Below are 22,223 nucleotides of genomic sequence, written 5' to 3' on the forward strand. Positions count from 1 at the left end.
CTACATTCTCTTCACTTTTAAACTCGAATATAACAAATAAAAACACTATCACAATTAAAATTAAATAGTATTAGCGTGAGATAATTTATAAGAACATCAATATTGAACAAAAAAATTAATTAAGTAATTCGTTTCCGTTCACATTGAAACACAAGAACAGCACAAACGAGGAATCGAAGGAAATGAAATAACCGACAACATCCACTCAATGCGATACGCCTCATCAAGATCAAGATATGGACCATTAGACAGAGTATTAATAACATTTCATTAATAAATCAACGTATCAATAGCTTTATAGTAAAGAGCTTATGCAATAAAACGAACCATAACGATGATTCTTAGTGTATCACTGATATAGTTCAATGGTCAGAACATGTCAAACTTAACCGAAGATTATGGAATCAATTCCATACACGTACTGTTTAATTTTTATCTACAGTTCTTGCATTCGAAGAAATCGTAAGGAAACCTGCATATGTGAGATTAAAATATGTCACAAGTACGTCCGTGAGACCGCTTTTGAATATCGTGAAATAAGCACTCAGCCTTCTCCTCGATACCCTTAGCCCAACGATGGGAATAATAGTGGGTGAGAAAAGAGGCTCATCTTATGAGATACAAATAATAACATTATGTAGCGCAAATATGATTATATTTATAAGGATGTTTGGGAGGATTTCATTACAGTTACTGCATACAAAATATTGCAAATTGATAAAGATGAGAAAAAAATATTACATAGATATTAAGTACTACACCGTAGGTAGTAAACAAGAACAAGTGGTATTGCGTGATGTATCGATCATAGGGAGGGCTCGGTTTAGTCAAGTACATTACTTTATACAGTTTACATTTCCTTTATTTTTACATTAACTACAAAAAAGAATGATTACTTATCTGTCTTCAAAAAAAAAATGTCAATTCAACTGTTTTTTCGTTGTCTCAAAATTCTGTTATTTATGGACTGATTCGGATATATCCCATTATGATATGGGAAATGGAACCAATTCAATCTAAAAAAATCAACACCGTTTTTTTTGTTCCAGTTTTAAATTAATTTCAAATATATAATAATAAACATCCTATAAAGTCAATTGTCAAAGTCATGCCTAATCTTTTAATATAATATAATATATGAAGTAATAAAGCTAGTATTACATACATCATTGAAATATTATTAACTTCTGACTCACATTATACAGTCTTAAGACGAGACATAATACAAAGAAAATTTCACATTTAAAGCTTTATTACAAATTGTTTAAAATCAATTAGCAAAGTTTCAATCTTAATTGCCATAAAAATTAATAACACGGTCCGTTTGTGTTTTTTGTAAGTGTGAATAAATGATTAGCGAATTTAATTTGCAATTCAAAATATTTGTATTTTAAAACAAGATTTGCATACAAAATTGATATGGCGCGGTTTGCACTAACAAAATCACCTAAGGATCCAATTATAAATAATTGTACGTCGTTAGGGGCTGTTTCTTTAAATCCTATGACTTGTGAAAAAAACTCTATGAATGGCTTGTTAGCGTTTTCCAGTTGGCCCCTTGGGTATAGGCGTGAGCTATATAATTTAAGGACATGCCATGGAACTGAGCGGAGCGATTTTTTACACTGATATCAAACTATGAAAAATGATTGTTTGTTAACCCAAGTATACGCATTCGAAATATATTATACTATTTAAAAATTTTGACTCAGGACCTGATCCGGCTTCACGCGGGTGCAATACTGATACTAAATATATAAATATATACTAAATTGTCCATGTATTATAAATATACAAAAACCTTCCTCTCTAATCACTCTACAATTAAATGAAACCGCATCAAAATCAAAAAGTAAAATTTAACTAGTAGTTTATGTTTTTGACAGGCTGGTTATTCTTATCTCTTTTATATGACTGGCTTAAGAAATCATAATTTTTATTATTAACCATATATTCTTTTTTTATTTATAAATAGAAACGGTATCTTATCTATTGAAACCTCGGACTATAAATTTAGTAAAGTCAGGGAACCTTTTTATATGAACAGGACGAATGTTGCAATTCCTTTACATTAAAAAGTTTTATTGCAAGCAAATATAGGTATTAATTTTAAGTTATTCAAATATTGGACATATTTACCATAATGTACATAAATAATACATATATAGTTATGGTTATTTATATATGATTTTTGGAGGTCTCTAAAGCATATTATAGTATATCTTTCCCAAGTAGAACAACAATAAAGTGTTATTATATATTTAAAAAAATATATTGTGTACATAAAATGTGCATCTTAATCGACGATTGTGGGTTCAAATCCAGGAAAGTACCACCGTATATATATGTACTTGTATCTTGTTTATAATTCAATTCATGCTCGACGGTGAAGGTAAACATCGCGAGGGAACCATAACGAGTCTAATTTGAATGCAATCGTACCACATATACATGTATACTAGCATTGAAGCAGCGATTTGGAATCAACTCTTAACCTTCACCGTAAAGGGAGACTTTTACTTTATTATTTAGACATATTTATTAATAATAATAGTTATTCAAGTATATTAATATGACATTATGCGGGTTTAATAATCGATTCTAACAAAGCAGGTGTCGTTGACAACACGATGGCAAATCGGTGTCTCGCCGTTGAGATAATTGAGTTCGTAATTTGGGTTCCTTATGTCTGATTTCATTTTTTTTATGTTTTATTTAAAAGAAAATTATTTACTCTGGTCATGTACAAACATTATAGGATTTTAATAAGAATTTACAAATATGTTCTATATATTTTTGAACTAAATATTCATAGTTCAAGAGTATACTCTACTATGTCCTGTGGTTCCAATGCAAAATATAGAAAAATATTATCGAAACCGTCCATAGTTTGTGACACCAAACGACTTAAGTAAGATAAATTGTAAATTTTCCATATATTACTTACAATTAAATATAAAACTTTACAAATATAACTTACTAGAAAAAAATCCTAATGAGAGTAGCGCCAGGTCACTGACGATAAAATATTGCTAATTTTTACAATCAGCTTACATACAAACGACACCCTTAACTGGCATAATGGCAGCCAATCCATGAAATATTCTATATAAAGTACATCTGGGGTAAAAATGGTTTAAAAAGACCGCTCTGCTATCATTATGCGAATCTAAATCGATCAATATCAACGGAACCCTTTGTCACCGAAGCCAAATTGTTTACGTTTTTTGCCTCCATCCGAGCCACCTGCCGCACCATTAGTGCCGGAACCGAATTCACTACCATCGTCACAAATATAATTTTATTTTGATTACACCGCCTAACGTTTGTTTTACGATTATTTTGTTACCGCAATAGATGGTTACAGTTTTGCTAGAAATATATGCTTTTATTGTTCTATACCGTTCCGACTTCATGTCAAATGTCATTATGTATGTACGAAAAAATATTAATGATTTCATGAGAAAATGTGATACTCATAACATTGGTACAAGGAACAAACACAAACTTGTTACTCCTGTTACTCGACTACATAGAGTCAGTAACTCCTTTGTGGGGCAATGTATACGGTTTTACAACAGGATCCCAGAAAGCGTTCAAAATGCCTCTGTTGCCAAATTTAAAAAAATTATTAAGGAACGCTTGTGTGCAAAAGGTTATTATACAATTAATGAGTTTATGATCGATAGCACACCTTGGGAATGATACGATCGCCTCCTGGCTATTTCATCTCATACTAAATTGTTTATTTATATAATACATAAGACAAGCAAAAAAAAAAACCCGCTGAGTTTCTTTCGCCGGTTCTTCTCAGGTCAGGGTATTTTCTTTCCGAACCGGTGGTAGTGTTTCAATTGACCATCAATAAGAAAGTGTAATGCTTCTATATTGAATAAAGATATTTGAGTTTGAGTTTTGAGTTTGAAATGAGATTTTTTTTTTACTTAATTTATTGACATCCGTGGTCACGTGGTGTATACACCGGTTTTCATGGGTACGCTACTCCGAGGTCCCGGGTTCGATTCCCGGCTCAGTCAATGTGGATTATCATTAGTTCTCTATGTTGTCTTGGGTCTGGGTGTTTGTGGTACCGTCGTTACTTCTGATTTTCCATAACACAAATGTTTTAGTTACTTACATTGGCATCAGAGTAATGTAGGTATGTGATGTTGTCTCATTTTCATTGATTCCAATGTTTAGGAGGAGTTCAGTTACAAATACACGGAAAGAAGAATATTGTAATAAAAAATGTTTGATAAAATATTATTCAGTCATAAAAGGGTAAGGGTATTGTTGCAATATATAAAAATGATTCATATCTTTTTGTGATCAATAGTCGATCACAGTGAGATAGATTGGTATAAAAAAAAAAACATATTTGTTTACGGTAAAGGTATTTATCATATTCACTTTGTTACAACTCATCACTAGATGGCGCTCCCACATTAAGTGCTATACAAGTATTTCCCAAAAGTATAGGTCGAGACCCACTGGGGTGTAGTCAGCGATTATAGGGTGTGTTTATGATCCTTGTCTTGCCTTGTTTGATAAAGTTAAATACATAATTATTATGCGAGGCAAAATTTTCGGCTAATTAGTATTAAAAAAAAAAATCCGAAATAAATTTAACGTATTTAGCTTATTGCGATTACAAGAATAAACCTTTTTTTTATTAAAGCAAAAGATAAAGGTGAGTCCGATTCGAAAATTATAGTTAGGTTTGGGTGCTGTCCAGCCATCTTTGGGAACCACTGTCTATAGCATTCGACCGATTGCCATGATAGTTTATCTGAATAAGTAAGTACGACATGTATTTGGGATTTCAATAGTGTATTAAAACAATATATTAAACAAAGATTTATGCAATATTTTGAAAACATATTATTTTTTTTTATATAATAATAGTTATATGATAATAATTAAACATTTGATTAATTTTATTATCTTTTACTCAGTAGATTTTTTTCAATTGAATTGTGTCATTACCAATTTACAAGATAAAGTAATATTTCTATTTTCCACTCCGACGAAAGTAATTTTGTTTTAGAAGTCGGTACAAAAATAGACTAAAGGCTAAGCTTCCAATCTCCGAATTTTACATCGCTATTCGGCCCGAATAACCGGGTTGACCTTTTTTTTTTTTTTTTTTTTTTTTTTTCTCGCTGGAAAAACGCTTTACGCGCTTCCCCCACGTGATGGAAAGTGGGGGGGTGTGTGGGACTCCCCGGAGCCCTGGACGCCGAGTGCGCCCAAGTACGCCGGGTTTACCCACTAAAAAACCAGCGGTACCCTCTGCGTCTTTCGATGGACGCCACGGGATCGCTTACGCATGCTACCGTGACGCCCTGACGGTCGGCCCACCTATGCGGGCCTCATACACCTAGGGGTGATTCCCGGGGTAGTGTAGCGCCTAGCGCCTTTTCCTCCTCCCCGGTCGTCTTCTGCGGAGCGAGTCAGCGGCGGCACTCTCTTCCCGCTCCCGCTCCGCGGCTTCCTTCTGCGACATGACACTTTCGCAGAAGGAGCGCATCTCCGACCAGCACATCTCGCTACCGAGCATGGCGTTGATGATGCTCGGCAGCGAAAGGTCTCCGCCCATAGTCGCCGCAAGGGTGTGCCTCTGGGGCCCCCAGGCAGCACACTCGTACAGGGTGTGGTACGCCGTATCCACTGGCGCACCACACTCGTGGCAGGAGGGTGTCTCCTCCCGCCGCGCTATCCCGTGCAGGTACTTACCGAAGCATCCGTGTCCAGTAAGTACCTGCGTCATTCTGTACGTCATTCTGTTCAGTGTGCCGTGCTTCCTCTCGACCCAGCGACTCAAGTGGGGACGGATCGCCTCCACTGTCGCTAGGCCCGCCGTGGGTGACCCCAGATCTTCCTGCCATCGGACGATCAGGGCTTGCTGGGCTAGAGCCCTGATCCGCCCGATCTCCGCCGACCCTGGAGGTTCGCCGCGGTCCCTCGCCTCGACCCGGAACCGGTACACTTCCGCGAGCACCTCCGCCTGGAGCTCCCAGGGCGGATCGCCCGCGAGAAGTGTCGCCGCAGTCCACGACACCGTACGGTACCCTCTGATGCCTCTCACCGCTATGACCCTCTGCGGCTTGCGCAGCAGGGCCCGATTTTTAGTGGTGAGGGCATCTATCCAGATCGGGGCACCGTACAGCGCCATCGACCTCACTACGCCGGAATAGAGACGCCGGCATAGTGACCCCGGCCCCCCCATATTCGGAAGGAGGCGACCAAGAGCGGCGGCGGCGTTGATGAGCCTCGGGCCGAGATGGATAAAATGCTGCCCGAAACTCCATCGACCGTCCAGGATCAGGCCCAGATACTTCATCTGGGCCTGCACCTTGATCACCGTCCCGTGGACGGTGATACTCGCACCTCGTGGGGGTCCTTTCCGTGGACCGTGGAAGAGGAGGGCCTCCGTTTTGGATATGGAGACCCTCAAGCCCAGCATTTCCATTCGGTCCACGGTGAGAGCCGTTCCGACTTCGGCGAGGCGAGCCGCCTCCCGGAAGTCCCGCCCAATCGCCGTGACGAGGGTGTCGTCAGCGTAACACAACACCCCCATCCCGGGAAGGACGGGAGCCCGCAGGAGCCAGTCGAAACCGACATTCCACAGAATTGGGCCGAGAACCGACCCCTGTGGAACGCCGCAGCTCACTCGATGCCGGATGAGCCTCCCATCGACCCCCGCCCAGAGGATCTCCCTGTCCTGGAGGTACGCCTCCAACAGCCTCCTGAGATAGGACGGCACCTCATGATATCGAAGTGCCTCCCGTATAGTCTCAAAGGGGAGACTGTTGAAGGCGTTAGCCACGTCGAGCGAAACCGCCAAGACGACTTGCCCCTGGGCCACCGCTTCCGTCGTCCGAGTCTTCAGGGCGTCCAAGGCGTCGACCGTCGACCGGCCTGCCCTGAACCCGTACTGAGCCTGCGAGAGACCCGGACCGACCTCCTCGAGGTGCTGAACGAGACGGGCTGCGAGGATCTTCTCGAAGAGTTTTCCAGTCTCGTTCAGCAGCACGATTGGCCTGTATGCCGAAGGGGAATCTAACGGCCGATCTTCCTTCGGCAACAGGACCAATTTCCCTTCTTTCCAAGGCTTCGGAAACTGCCCACTGCACAGACACTCGTCGAACAGCTCCCGAAGCCTTGCACCTAGGTATTCCAGGGCGTCGCATAGAACACGCCCAGGAACCCCGTCCGGACCCGGCGCCGTCTTCTTGGCCTTCAAGCGACCGAGGGCCATCTCCATTTCCCGCTCCGTGATCAATGGTGAAGCCACTGCGTCTTCGGTCACGGAGCTGGGGGCCATCTGTGGAGGAACCGGGTTGACCTATGGGGGCTTAAAATTATAACATTCTAATATTTTTCCCAAGAAAATCTTCTAATATAAAATTAAATAAATTAAGTAAATACATGCATCTCGTTTAAATTAACAATTCAACTTTGAAATAGATTATGTTAAGATGTTGCAAGATACTCTACTACTTTACTCATATTAGAATGCTACTATTATTTCTTCATCTTTTAAAGTTGTTATTTTTTAATGCGATGCGGTTTTAAATTTCTTGAGATTAAAGCAAACATTCAAATATTTCATTCCAAATAAAAACGTCATAACTCAGTATTAATTCCTCAATTGACTTTATATTTCAAAAAGATTCTTTCACATTTCTAAATGATCACTTAGATACTATCGAGAATTCAATTACTTTGAAAGAAACTAAAAGTTCCATTAAGCACAAGCATATTCAATTAGCATAGTAATAGTATCTTAGATTTCTCAATGAAAGTACGACTTGTTAAAAGGTGAAGATTCTCTTTTTAATATATATTACAGCCATTGAACTATAAAAAGGTATATTTTCAAAAAGATAAAATAGTGTATATAACATTGATTTGCTTACAATCTGAGACATTAATAAATACATATTTCGTAGAATTGCGGTATCATAAGTTTTATGTTTCCTTTTCGTATTCAGCAATATTTAGTATTGTGTGTGTGTATTGTATAGTTTGCAATATTTAATATGTTACTTCAGGGTAACGCAGTGTGGGGTGCATGTCAGTCACCTCCTCGTGGTGCACCCTGGGCAACGGAGCCGGCTTGAGCTTGCTCGTCGGCCACTGCGGGAGGGATGTCGCGGGCCTGCTCCTGGTACGTTCCTGGTTGGCGTCAGGGCGGACCATGTGAGTGTCCTCGTTGGCTAGGAGGGGAAGGGCTCGCTACTCGAGCCTCCCAGGTGTTTTACACCAGCGGTCAGCGGCGGAGCCAACCATCTTTCCACCGCAGGGCGTCAGCTTCGTTGACACCCAGCATCCAGTGGCGGACTCGGGGGAGTTCGTCACATGAGCACGTGGAGGATGAGGTGGAAGGCGCGCACTAGGCGCGCTTTCCACGTTTGTCATTCATCCACCTCGTGGCGGCTGCCGCTGGTGGGGTCGCAGTTGCATGCCCTGGGCGATCCCGTTGCCTCACCACTCGGCGGCATGGTGGAAACCCGAGGATGGTTTTAGTGGGTAGGACAGGGCCTTCAGCCCTATGGCCCCGGTTGAGTCCTATATACCCGTCCCGGTCCCCCGACCGGGCGGGAGACGTAAATGCCTTTCTTCCTCGTAAAACAAAAAAAAAGAGTAAGGCAGTGTAAAAATTATGTACAAATGGACATCTTAGTTCCCAAGATTTGCGGAGCATTGGCACTGTAGGAAATGGTATTTTTTTCAGTGCCAATGTGTATGGACGATGGTGATTACTTACCTACTCTCTGCTTCCACTAGTGCCAGCTTAGTAAAGGAAACATTCAGATGTAGTAAATTAAAAAAGGTTGGGACATTGGTGATGCAAATAAAGTTCAATACAATTACTTTCATTCTTCTAAAACCAGATCATGTAAATACAAAATTTTGTCTCAATGAAATACACAAAGCTTGAAAACAAATTTACATAACTACTACATATACGAATCAGAGATCAAATTCAATATCGATTTAGTAACTTAATACAATAGCTAAAGCGTGCTAATTACACATAATCATTGAACTATAATTAGGCATTACATGTTTTGGCACATTGTATTCAAATTAGTATCACTTGAAATACTTTCTCGATCTATCGTCATCCACGATGTTAACGTATTATTAATATATATCTTAATCAAATTAACGTATTTTTATCGTAATAATTATGATCAACCTACAAGAGGGCAATTCTAATAAGAAATTGTGACGTCATTGAAATTGAATCGAAACAATCATTGTCGTTTAGCTGGGTTCAATCGAAGTTAGATCGAAATATAATCGAGAATGTATGCTAACTGTAATACATTTGTAGAATTAACCTGCAGTTCACCTTAACACGAGAGGTGAAATCTTGCCATCTCTATCTACGCTACTGTTTTGTTTTTTTGCCACATCAGAACCATAGCAGAACTGTGAACTTAAACAATGATTACAGCAATGTCATAATTTGATTACACAGTAACACTCAATATCGTCATAACTTTGAAAGAAGTTCAAGAAAAATAATTCTCATATAATAAAGAAATAGATAAAACCATATCCAAGTTATAAACTATCGACTTAGTAATGTTTACGACGCACCATAACCATCGTTTGTAGTTTTAAGATCAGCATCTCTTCACAAATTGTGTTTTATTAGGACATGAAACATTTATGATCTTTACGAGATGATATAAGGATGTAAGAATACAATGTACCGTCTACACCTCGTTTTCATCGTATTTTATTTTTCGATTCAAAAGCTTATAAGGAATATAATATATCAGATGCGGCGTCGTATTTTAAATCTTTCAGGTAATAATGTACTGAGGTGGGTTGCCAAAATTATTTGGCATGCAATTTTTTATGAGTGCATTTCAGGTGTCCTTTTAAAATATAAAAACTCCGTTGTAATGCATATATTCAAAATCTTTATTACACACATAAGAATGTTAATGTTTATGTATAAAATAATCTATAATGACGTCATCTCTTACCGATTTCAGCCTGCTAGGTTAAGTTAAGCCTCCTTTTCCACCACACCACCACATTTTCTCTGAATACCGAGATTTGAACACGCTTTGAAAAAGTTTTATCATACATAAACTCCCGTGCATATAGAGCGCATAGTTCAATTAAAAAGCCTTATTATACTCTCCAACCTTCAATCAGTGCTGTGTTCCAAAATTATCTACAAACTGTATTTAGTGGCTGACCAATGCAATGATGAAAGTTAAAAATCCCTTTCTTGAAAAATCACCAATTTTGTCTTACGACTTAATTCTAGGCAGGTTTCGATTTATTAGTCCTATCTTTCAAGAATATACGATATACTAATTACATGGTGACGCATGTTTATGATCCACACCATCGTAGACTCTAGTCATAGTAAAAGAACCTAGAGGTGTGACAGAAGTAGCTCTAGCAGTTAGGTAAATTATTTTTTACAGCTTCAACAAACTTCTGAAACAAACGAGAATTCGAATGTTAAATATAAAGTATATTGTAATAGATAAAATAAAATAAATTTAAAAAACTTTTAGTCTTTTACGTTATCGATTATTAAAGAAGTCAAATCGATATTATTTATGCAATATAAGAGTTTTACTCATATTTAAAAGTGAACAGTAACAGCCTGTAAATTACCCACTGTTAGGCTAAGGTCGCCTCTCCAATTAAGGAGAGGGCTTGAAATATATTCCACTACGCTGTTCCAATGCGGGTTGGTTGAATACACATGTGGCTGAATTTCGATGAAATTAGAAACATACAGGTTTCCTCACGATGTTTTCCTTCACCGCCAAGTACGAGATGAATTATAAACACAAATTGAGCACGTATATATAGTGGTGCTTGCCTGAGTTTGAACCCGAAATCATCGATTAAGATGCAGGCGTTCTAAACACTGCGCCATCTCTCGGGCATTCATATTTATTTGATTGTAAAATAGAAAACAGCCACTGTTTCAGAAAATAAAATAACCACACCCGAGATGAGTCGACGAAAGAAACTTATCGGTTAATTTTTGTTTCTTCCTTTTGGGTTCGAAATTTCGATACATATTAGTCATACACAAATCTTTTAACATTATTTTGCAAGTAAAAAATAATTGAATAATATGTAATATGTTTTATAAATTATCGTACAATAAAATTTTTGAATAAAACGAGCATGCAACATAATAAGAATAAAAATCCAATTGAAATTGAAATACGAACTTTTTATCAAGAGCATTAATATTGCGGAACCCATCTTTGCGGCCGGTACGCTAAATTATACACTCGAGGTCCATAGTACCCCATTATGTACGAAATGCTCTCTAATGCATCTCATTCTCTATTTGTCAAATTATAGACCACTGGTCGTTCTAATCTCGGAATGAGATAATGGCGTCAAGTGTCGTGAGCAGCTATGCTTATTAGTGACGGATCTGGCTTGACGCAAAATTTATATCAAATAAAATGTTTTCAATTTCACTTTACTTAGTAGATTGTCTTTGTAGACAAAAATGGAACAAAGCCTTTAAAATCGATTAATACCATAAAACTAGGATATACAGATTAGTATTATTATTTTTGTTTAACCTAACACTCGTAAATTGAATTTAAGGTATTTAAAAATACAAATCAACAATGTTGATCAAAAGTTTAAATTGTTCTTTTGCTTAATATTTAATATGACGAAATAAGTATATTTTTGAGAGCTGAGATGGCCCAGTGGTTAGAACGCATGCATCTTAACCGATGATTGCGAGTTCAAACTCAGGCAAGCACCACTATATATGTGCTTAATTTGTGTTTATAATTCATCTCGTGCTTGCCTGTGAAGGAAAACATCGTAAGGAAACCTGGATGTGTCTAATTTCATCGAAATTCTGCCGTATGTGCATTCCACCAACTCGCATTGCTACAGCGTGGTGGAATATGTTTCAAACCCTCTCCTTAATGGAAGAGGAGGTCTTATCCCAGCAGTGGGAAATAATTATAAAGACAGTTACTTTACTTTTTTTACTAAGTATATTTTTACTTTTTTCTTAATTCAATCATCGTCATTAATATTTTTTTCAAATATAACATATTACACAAAACTGAACGCTTGATTTGATTGTATTTCCTTGAACTCTGAGTAATATTAGTGTATTGAAGTGCCCATCCATATATCGATGTAAGAGTTTTAAATTTGAATTCCTTTAAAACCATAAATTATAAACACAGATAACAAAAATGATAGACACTTACTCATAATTAAAAATAAAATAAAAGTATATCTATTTATAACAGATAAAAAATACAACAATAGAAATGTCCCACAAAGACGTGCCTTATGTGTCGCTGACCCGTTCTTTAAATTATAGTTATCTTTGCTAATGCAAAGGCGCAATCGGAACATTGTATACCGTATTAATAATAGGCTGTACTATCCATGGTCAACGTTCTTAATGTGACCACTCAGAAAGGGGCAATTATAAATGTACAATGGGCCCGATATTCATATTATCGTAAATAATAATGATGTTAGTCATATTTTGTTTGATACGTCAAATACTGTATTGTTCTTAGTAACTGTATTTAATACTTACATACATGATCATGCAGAATATAACACAAATATTATAAATGTGAATGTAACTCTGTATGTATCTATATATTATACACGGCCAAACCGTTGAACCGATTTGATAAAATTCTATATGAAGCAAACTCGAAGCCCAAGTAAGTTGATAGGATATTTTTTAATGACCTTAACCTTAAAGCGCAAGGGAAATTGCGAGCGATAAATAGTCTAAGTATCTATCTATCTATTGACGACTGTAAAAGAAACGAAAACTAGTGTAATTATGTATCAATATATTGACAACTATAAAGGAAATCCGTTGAGTGACTTTCAACGCATTGCCTTGAACTTTACGTCATTGATTCCAGACTCGAACTTCGTCCAATAGATCTGTTAAGTTTCACTCTTTTAGCATAATACGAATCAATATATTATATTCTTTTTAAACATTATACGTTCGTAGGGACTTGTAGACTTATGTTTGTAGTAGTATAGGAAAGCAACTACTCCGCTACAGATACATTTTATTAAGATGCAGGTCAGGTGTAGGCACGCTGGATATGGCAAGGACTGGCTTTTGGCTTATAAATATGGTTATAGCGAACGGTGGACATATTACCAATAGTTTATAGGTTGATTCTGGTACTCAGAATAGCAGAGGAAACCGTATACTTATTCAACTTGCCTGGTAATGTGCGGCGAGGATTAGTCTCCTTTCGTTAAAGTGTGGAGACGATAGTAGTCGAGGAAGACAACCTGGATGGCCTCGTGCTGTCCTGTGCACCGATAACGATGATTATATCCTTTTCATTTTACAAGGAACAGTCTTGAAGATCAAGCTTTACACAAGTCTCTTCATTTCACGTACGGATGTAAGTGGAGCACATTTTTTCTTAGAACTGTATTACTCACTATAAAAAGAGTAATATAATATTTCGTTATTACTTTAATAACATTTTTCTGCCCGACAGTACATCGGCCATTAGCATACAAACTACAACAGATATACGATTAATTGTTGCGATAAGACAGCGGTGAAAGAAGTAGGGAATGCTCTAATTACATGTTGCTGATGTGTGAAAGACTACGCGAATAGCCTTTTGGATTAAAAGTGCAACCTCATTCTGTGGGTATGTTATCGTGTTAAACATTTTATCATCGTGATAATACAATGCAATGTACGACTTTATAGAAATAACGAATAGCTTATATGTGGAATTTGACTTATTTCTTAGGGTAGAATATTATTATTTGATTAAATATTATTATATACAAATCTATATATTTGTTTATATAATAAAGTAATATCTCATTTCATGCTTTATGGAGTTATTTACAAGTACGAAATATACAAACAAAAATAGGGAAACTTTTTTTATAATATTTTCTTTACGTAATAAAATAAATTATATATGTATTTAATTGTTTATCACGTGATGAATCGATTATTATTATGTCAGAATCTTATTAATTTATATGAAACAATCCGTAAAGTGTTTAATAAAAAATAATTGATTATATTAAAAGCAATTATCTCATTATCATTTAAAAGATCTTTTCGGTTCAATTAATGCCTGATAATTTTAAAAATAATTTGAATAAAATATCTTGAACTGTTCATTAAAAGCGCAACTCGATCGCTTTGACCGTTTAAAGTGCTTAATATATTAAAACCTTATGAAAAACAAACCGTATCGAAATTGGTGTCAATTAAGGGGGAGATGGGGCGTGGCGTTTGAGCTTGTCTTGAGAACTGAAGTATCTTATGCAGATTTTGCGATTCCGATTATATAAAGATACATTTGTAATGGTTATACAGTTAATGTTTCAAATATCACTTGCTAGTAACCCGCTCCGGCTTCGCGCATGTTCAATGCTAGTACTAAGTATTCTACAGAATTTGTTTATTTACGATTACAGATTAGAAAATGCTAAAATTATCAGCATTTTTTCACTATATTAAATACATATACATACACATACATACATTGGATAATGTACAAAATCCTTCTTTCCATATCGCTCTATCTATTAAAAAAAACCACATTAAAAACGTTGCGTAATTTTAAAGATCTAAGCATACTTAGGGACAGACAGTAAGCAACTTTTTGTTTTATTTTATTCTATGTAAAGACTTTGTAAAAGAATTAATCTACCCTGAGGACTTAAATATAACATACGTATACATACCTAATTATTTTCTACATAATAATTTTTGCAATATAAGCCATCAAAATTGAAAAACGAAACACATATATTACTTAAATCAGGTTTTTTTATTCTTAACTACTATATTTAAATAAATAAATAATACAGTATGAAACTGTTAAACAAAATTATTTACTTTCCAAATACATACAGCATTGTAATTAGCATTCATGTTTTCGATTGCGATAAAAAGCTAGTTGCAAAATATATCTCACGAAACATCGTGGAGAACCAGCCCATGCCTTAAGATGCAGATTTCGATATCCTGATACCGTTAAAGGATTATCTTGAGTGATGCGGAACTCAATTAACTGGTGATACGTTTAACGTATAGCAGCACCAATCACGCCCGATCCCTATATGCTAGCGACGTGACCGTTATGAGATTAATTCAAGTTTAAAAAAGGAATTTAATGCATAAACAACTGAATTCCATTTTTAATTGGTATTCGATTTATGCATTAATTTTCTGTAAATTCTTGCTAAGTGGCCTATTTAAGGAACCACTATTGTTTAACGGTGTACTCGTATTGATGCGAAAGTTGTAGGTTCGATATCGATTTCTTTGTCTATTCTATTAAAAAAACCGCATTAAAAGGTATATTCAAAACGTTTAATAAAAGAATAAGAGTTTCACTAGGTTGAATATTTAACTTTTTTAATCACATGTTTATAAATAAATATTTTAAGTCTACATGTTTTATCATTCCAATCATGTTTAAAGTAATTATTTATTAATCTATATTAATCTAAATTTATTAGTCTGTCTGTCGCTCTTTTACGACCAAACCACAGAACCGAACTTGATGAAATTTGGTATGAAGCAAACTTAAATTCCAAGAAAGGACATATGCTACTTTTTTGCCTGAAACATGACACCCTAAAACGCGAGCAAAGACGCGGACGAAAACTAGCAATAGGATAAGAGACTTACTAAGTTGAATAATTACCTTTTTATAATCACATGTTTATAAATAAATATTTTAATTCTGCATGATTTATCATTCCATGTATAAAGTAATGCATTATCAATATAAAATATATCTGTTAAATGTCTTAATATACAATATATAAAGGGATAATATCGAGTCGTAAGTAAGGGGTATAAATTCGAAGCTTTGTTGCGGATTAGTCATGACAAAGTGCTGTTGGGTATAAAGTTTCCTCGTATGATGGAGATATAGAAGTTATCATGCAAGTTGATAATGTTACCAAATTACGTTAAGTCGTTGGTCCTTGTTGGAGCAAGATGGCAGTCGTTAGGGTACTTAGAGACCCTTATGGACTGAAAATTTGTTGAATATATGTGTACACACTAAATACTTAGTAGATTATCTATATTATTAATTACATTTTGTTTATGACTTGAGATGTAACTAGTGCATAATTGCTTAATCATAACCCAGACACGCTCCACTGAAATTCCATTTGTTTAATTTTTGTACAGAATTTATCTCATGTTCAGTGTTGAAGAAAAAATCTAAGGCTATGGCCTCCTCTCCGTCCTTCCTTTGAGGAGAAGGTCTGGACTTGTTCCAGCAGTCACAGTGACCTGCAGCAACGACATAACAGGCTCTTATTTTATACTATACTAATAATATTTATGTGATTTATAAAACATAAAATACATCCAGATCACTTACAACTGTTAAAAATAAAACTTCACATAAAATATTTTTCTGGATTAAACTGGTTTTAACTAGTTATAACAAACGAATATCAACAGTAACAGCAATACATTTCTAAAATTATTCAATCGTGAATGCATAGAATAAATTATTTTAAGTAGAAACGAAGGATGGCATTACACGACAAGGAATTAAAGGTCATGGTAAGCATATTAAAATAGCATAAGGCAGCTCACATTTTTCACTTCCTACGAGGCAAGGTCAGTGGTAGAGATTAACTCAAAACCATAAATAATTGTAAGAAGCCGTTATGTGGGATTAGTAACAAGGCTGATTTCATTTGTCACTTCACAAGAGTATGTTGGCTTTAAATAGGAATCAGGCATGATGAGCGTAAAGATAGATAGATAGATTACTTAGAACTTAACCGCCGGTCACGAAGATATATCGTTGTAGGTACTGTCATTTAAATATCTGTTTCTATTGTTTACAATTTAAAAGATTGGTAGGTTTCTTTTTTATGTGATAGATGGCAACCGAGGAGGCTCAGCTGATGGAAAGTGAATACCACCGCCCATGGACATCTACAACACCGCGGGGCTTGCAAGTGCGTTGCTGGTCTTTAAGGAAGGAGTACGCTCTTTTCTTGAAGGTTTCACTTGATGGCTCGTAAGGCAAGCCCATCTTGATAGGTACCAAACTCGACTTTCAAGCAGCAATATATATTTTTGTATTCTAGTTTGAAGTGTAAGTGAGTTAGTGTAAAAGCAGACAGTATATAACATCTTAGATAATAGAGTAGGTGATGCATTGATGTGATGTATATGATATATAAGATTGATAAAAGGGCAAATGTTTGTGAGAAACGGTAACCACATACCTTCAGGTGACAATTTTTTCTGTCCGCCTATTTATCACATACAAAATATATAATAATACCATGTATGTATGTATGTATGTATGAAGGAAAACTTAATCGTGAGGATCAATGGGTCGAGATGGCCCAGTGGTTAGAACGCGTGCATCTTAACCGATGATTGCGGGTTCAAACCCAGGCAAGCACCGCTGATTCATGTGCTTAATTTGTCTTTATAATTCATCTCGTGCTCAGCGGTGAAGGAAAACTTCGTGAGGAAACCTGCATGTGACAAATTTCATAGAAATTCTGCCACATGTGTATTCCACCAACCCGCATTGGAAAATCGTGGTGGAATATGTTCCAAACCTTCTCCTCAAAGGGAGAGGAGGCCTTTAGCCCAGCAGTGGGAATTTACAGGCTGTTGTTGTTGTATGTATGTATTTATCGTCTATGTATAGATACATCCATACTGTATTATTGTAAAATTGTAGCTTTATCTCAAGACATCCAGTCTTGAGATAACTATTAGCTAGATATAGCTATTTTATTTATAAAACTTAAAACAGAAGACGCAACGCGTTTCAAGAAGTTTCGCTATGTAGCTTCATTTGCTTTAAATAAAGACTTTTAACAGGAGAAGCAAAAATTTCATATTTTTTACCTTTTATTCTATGTGCAATTTATGTAACATTTGACGACTTTTTAAAATGGAAATCATTTAAAATATATTTCAACTACCATAATATATTTGGGACGCTAGGTATAAGCGACACTATTTCACGAAGCAAACGCGTATGACACTAATGAGAGTTGGGAAAAGTTATCGCCAGAATTTTGCATGCTATTGGCCTCGCTAATAACCCATATTGTTTTGAATTTCGAATTTATTTAAATACTTACTATAGTGTGTCATTAAGATTTTTTATTTTTAAATATCGAACTGCTTTGCACAACAGATTCTATGGTGTAGCATCTGGTCATTATCGAACTTATTAATTAAAATAATATTAATTTTTGACTTTTTGTGTTTAATTTTAAAATAGCTATCTATAGAGGTTGTGTCTGTAGTTACGCAAGTAGGAACATTTAATATTGATACTTTGTTCTTGTTTGAAATTTAATTTCCATAATGTATAACCCTGTTTTTGGTTCACGCTAATAAATATATTTCAAGACTCGAAACTTTTATGTTAACAACTATTTTGGCTAGATGCCTATCTTTAAAACGAGCCAGCTGAAACTTAACGCCCCTCTATAGAAGTCTTTACATTCTGAATTCCTTGAAAATAAGGCCAGGGGAATGAATTGGCAACAATTCTTGGTAGAATAGCAGACTACAAGGAAATACCACTTTGGTTTTAGTATTTAACTGTTACGTACATTTGTAGAAACGTAGAAGTGTTCTGAACTCTGAAGTCTAAGCCGAGAGAGATTCACTTTAAAGAAATAACATGATTTTGTATTGCTATTATAGCTTAAGATGAATTAGCAAGTAATTTTGGAAGTAAATAAAAAAGGTTTTATTAAAAAATGGCGGAAAATTCTAATAATAATAACAGCCTATAAATTTCCCAATGCTGGGCTAAGGTCTCCTCTCACTTTGCGAAGAAGGTAAGGAGTTTATCCACCACGCTGCTCCAATGTGGATTAGTAAGTTCACATATGGCAGAATGTTGTTGAAATTATACACATGCAGGTGCTTGCCTGGGTTTGAACTCGCATTCATCGGTTTAGATGTTTACTCTCTAACTACTGCGCCATCTCGGAAAATTCAAAGCTTATATTATAAACATTATCCTTTTTATAATTATTTGTTCAATAGAAAAGTGATTTAATTTAATGATGAACTGTTGAAATTAATAATATTATAAATACGAAAGTCTGTCTGTGTGTTTGTCCGTTGTGCCCTCACGGTTAAATATTTCAACCGGTTTTAATGAAATTTGGTTTGAAGGATATTTGAGGCCCAAGTTAGGCCAATTTTTATGCTTGACACCAGAGGAAAGAATTCTCAAATACGAGCGCATCCGCAGGCGACGAGTAGTAGATCAGTAAAATCATATCCGAAATGTACGAAATTTAATTATATTTCAATAAATCAATACAAAACACACACAGCGACTATGTACAATGGACAACAAAAATGCGGCAATATAACGCTTTCAATATTAAACAACCGAGACGAAACATAATTCGAATAGTTTCAAAAGTCATGTACTAATCCACAACTGACTGTACAGGTATATTCGCTTACGTTGCAATGTTGAATCAAGCGTTAATGCAACAGTAATATAATTTGACGCATGATTTTATCGGTTCACTGGTAGCCGTTGAAACGTGTGAAAACGTTTTTGAAATTACGTTCTGTAGGAATTGATTCAATTTAATTATAAACTGGTTTAATCTGGTTTGAACTGGTTCGGAATATAAGCATGTTGTACAAAAAGTATTACAATCTATAGTAGTAACGATTTCAGAATAATGTTATACATGACAGGTTTGAAGATAATTGTAAAATGATATGTATTGAAAAAGTACTCATTGTATTTCAAACAATTAATTTTGGTGAGTTTCTTAAGTAAATGAAAATATGGATCTGTTTGACTTAATATTCTAGATAGATGACGAACCGCTTAAATCTTATGGGACAACGAATTTATTTACCAAATACGTCTTAATATCGAATGTGACCATTTGGCAACCACAAATCAATACCTTAGTGTATAACTACGCTTATAGAAAAACACCTTCTGATACAGTTTTGTAATGAGATACAAATTGAAATTCGATGCTTAATGTCACCGAACGCTGATGAGTTGGTAAGTGGGTTGTGTGTCAAAATGTTCTGGTTTATTACAGTTAGGTGTGAAAGTCGTACGATGTCAGATGCTTTGAATTTACTGTGACATTTTAGTTTTTTTTTTAGTTAATAGAAGGCATACCAAAATTTGTAACTAAGTAATATGCGGCAATGCGTTAAATGTTTCGTTCGTTCGTTAGTTATAGATTGGGTACCACCCATTCCACAGATATTCTACCGCCAAACAGTAAGACTCAGTATTTTTGTGACTCGGTTTGAAGGATGAATGAGGCTGTAGGTTTATAAGTTATATTTTTTTATGGTTAAGGTTGGCGGATGAGCATATGGGCCACCTGATGGTAAGTGGTCACCATCACCCATAGACAATGACGCTTTAAGAAATATTAACTATTCCTTACATCGTCAATGTGGCACCAACCTTGGGAACTAAGATGTTATGTCCCTTGTGCCTGTAGTTACACTGGCTCACTCACCCTTCAAACCGGAACACAACAATACTGAGTACTGTTATTTGGCGGTTGAATAACTGATGAGTGGGTGGTACCCACCCAGACGGGCTTGCACAAAGCCCTACCACCAAGTAAAGTCTCATCTTAATTCCCAAACTGGAACATTGACGATAAATATTAACCATTTCTTCCTCATTTTCTATGGATAGTGCTGGCTACATACTATCTGGTGGCACATTGCTCGTCCCCCTTTATTAGAGCAACATATAGGTATGAATAAATTTAGCTATTGTTTTTGATACCACGCAGTACAATTGAAAGGGTAGTTACAAATTAACTTAAAACAAATACATTTATAATTTCTCAAACAGACTAAAACTGAGCCTTAGTCTATTTAAAAAACTTTTTTTTATTAATAACATTCGAAACTAAAAATTATAGTTTAAATTGTAACACCATTTATAGAATTAGTTAAGTAAATTTAAATACGACTTGACAGTTTGAATAACTGATGCATTTTTGTTCCGTTAGATATTCCCGTTTAGCTCTTAATCGGATCATGTGACAAATACGGAGCGGCCGATTTATTGAATCAGTTTATCGTCGCAAGTATCGCCTGTCGGTGCTCATCAATGTCCGATGTAAAAAAGTATAATTTTAATAACATCTTTAATCCGATTTACCGAATGTATTTTTAATATAAGGCAACGCCGCTCCGATAAGACCGTGATTCGACAATTTCAAAGACAAACGTCGTTTCCCTAATGGTAATCTTGGAACAATGAAAACGTCATACTAGGCAACGTCATACATACGTAAAATATTTATTTTCATCTTTCTTTTTTATGAATCAGAAACGACAAATGACTCACCTGATGGTATCATCATCCTTACATCACCAATGCGCCAACAACCTTGGGACTAAAATATTATGTCCTTTATACTAGATACACTGGATAAGTAGTTTTTTACTGAGAATAGAATTAAAAACACCAACATTAAACTAATTTAAATTAAGAACATATTTTAGTGTTCCTCTCAAATTAAGGCAACAGACACATGATAACAAGTGTGAAACATCTTCTGATACACCACATACTTCACAATTGGGAGTGTCACTTGGCTCTCTTTGGTAGAATTATATCCGATGATTGGGGTATACCCAGACGAGCTTGCACAAAGCCCTGCTGTCAAGGAAAACAATTGAGTCGCGATGGCTCAGTGCATGGGATAAGGGAATTACTACTAAATTTATACTCAGTACATCTCGTATAAATACATATACCAAGTTTATTACGTAGTATATCTTTCCATACTTTTCGTTTTAATCCCTGTATCTCAATGTTATGTCAATAATTTCAGATCACTGATCTTTGATTTCAAAACAAGAATCACTCGTAAGAAAGAAATAAATAAAGTTATGAATACACAATTTTCCTCATCACGCATGTTTTGTTTATGTAAAGTAAAGTAACAGCCTGTAAATTTCCCACTGCTCCTCTTCCATTAAGAAGAAGGTTTGGAACATATTCCACCACGCTGTTCCAATGCGGGTTGGTTGAATGCACATGTGGCAGAATTTTGATGAACTGAGACACATGCAGGTTTCCTCACGATGTTTTCCTTCACCGCCGAGCACGAGATGAATTATAAACACAAATTAAGCACATATATATATTGTTGCCTGGGTT

The sequence above is a fragment of the Vanessa cardui genome, chromosome 3, assembly GCF_905220365.1.
Source record: "Vanessa cardui chromosome 3, ilVanCard2.1, whole genome shotgun sequence".
In the NCBI taxonomy this organism is placed as follows: Eukaryota; Metazoa; Arthropoda; class Insecta; order Lepidoptera; family Nymphalidae; genus Vanessa; species Vanessa cardui.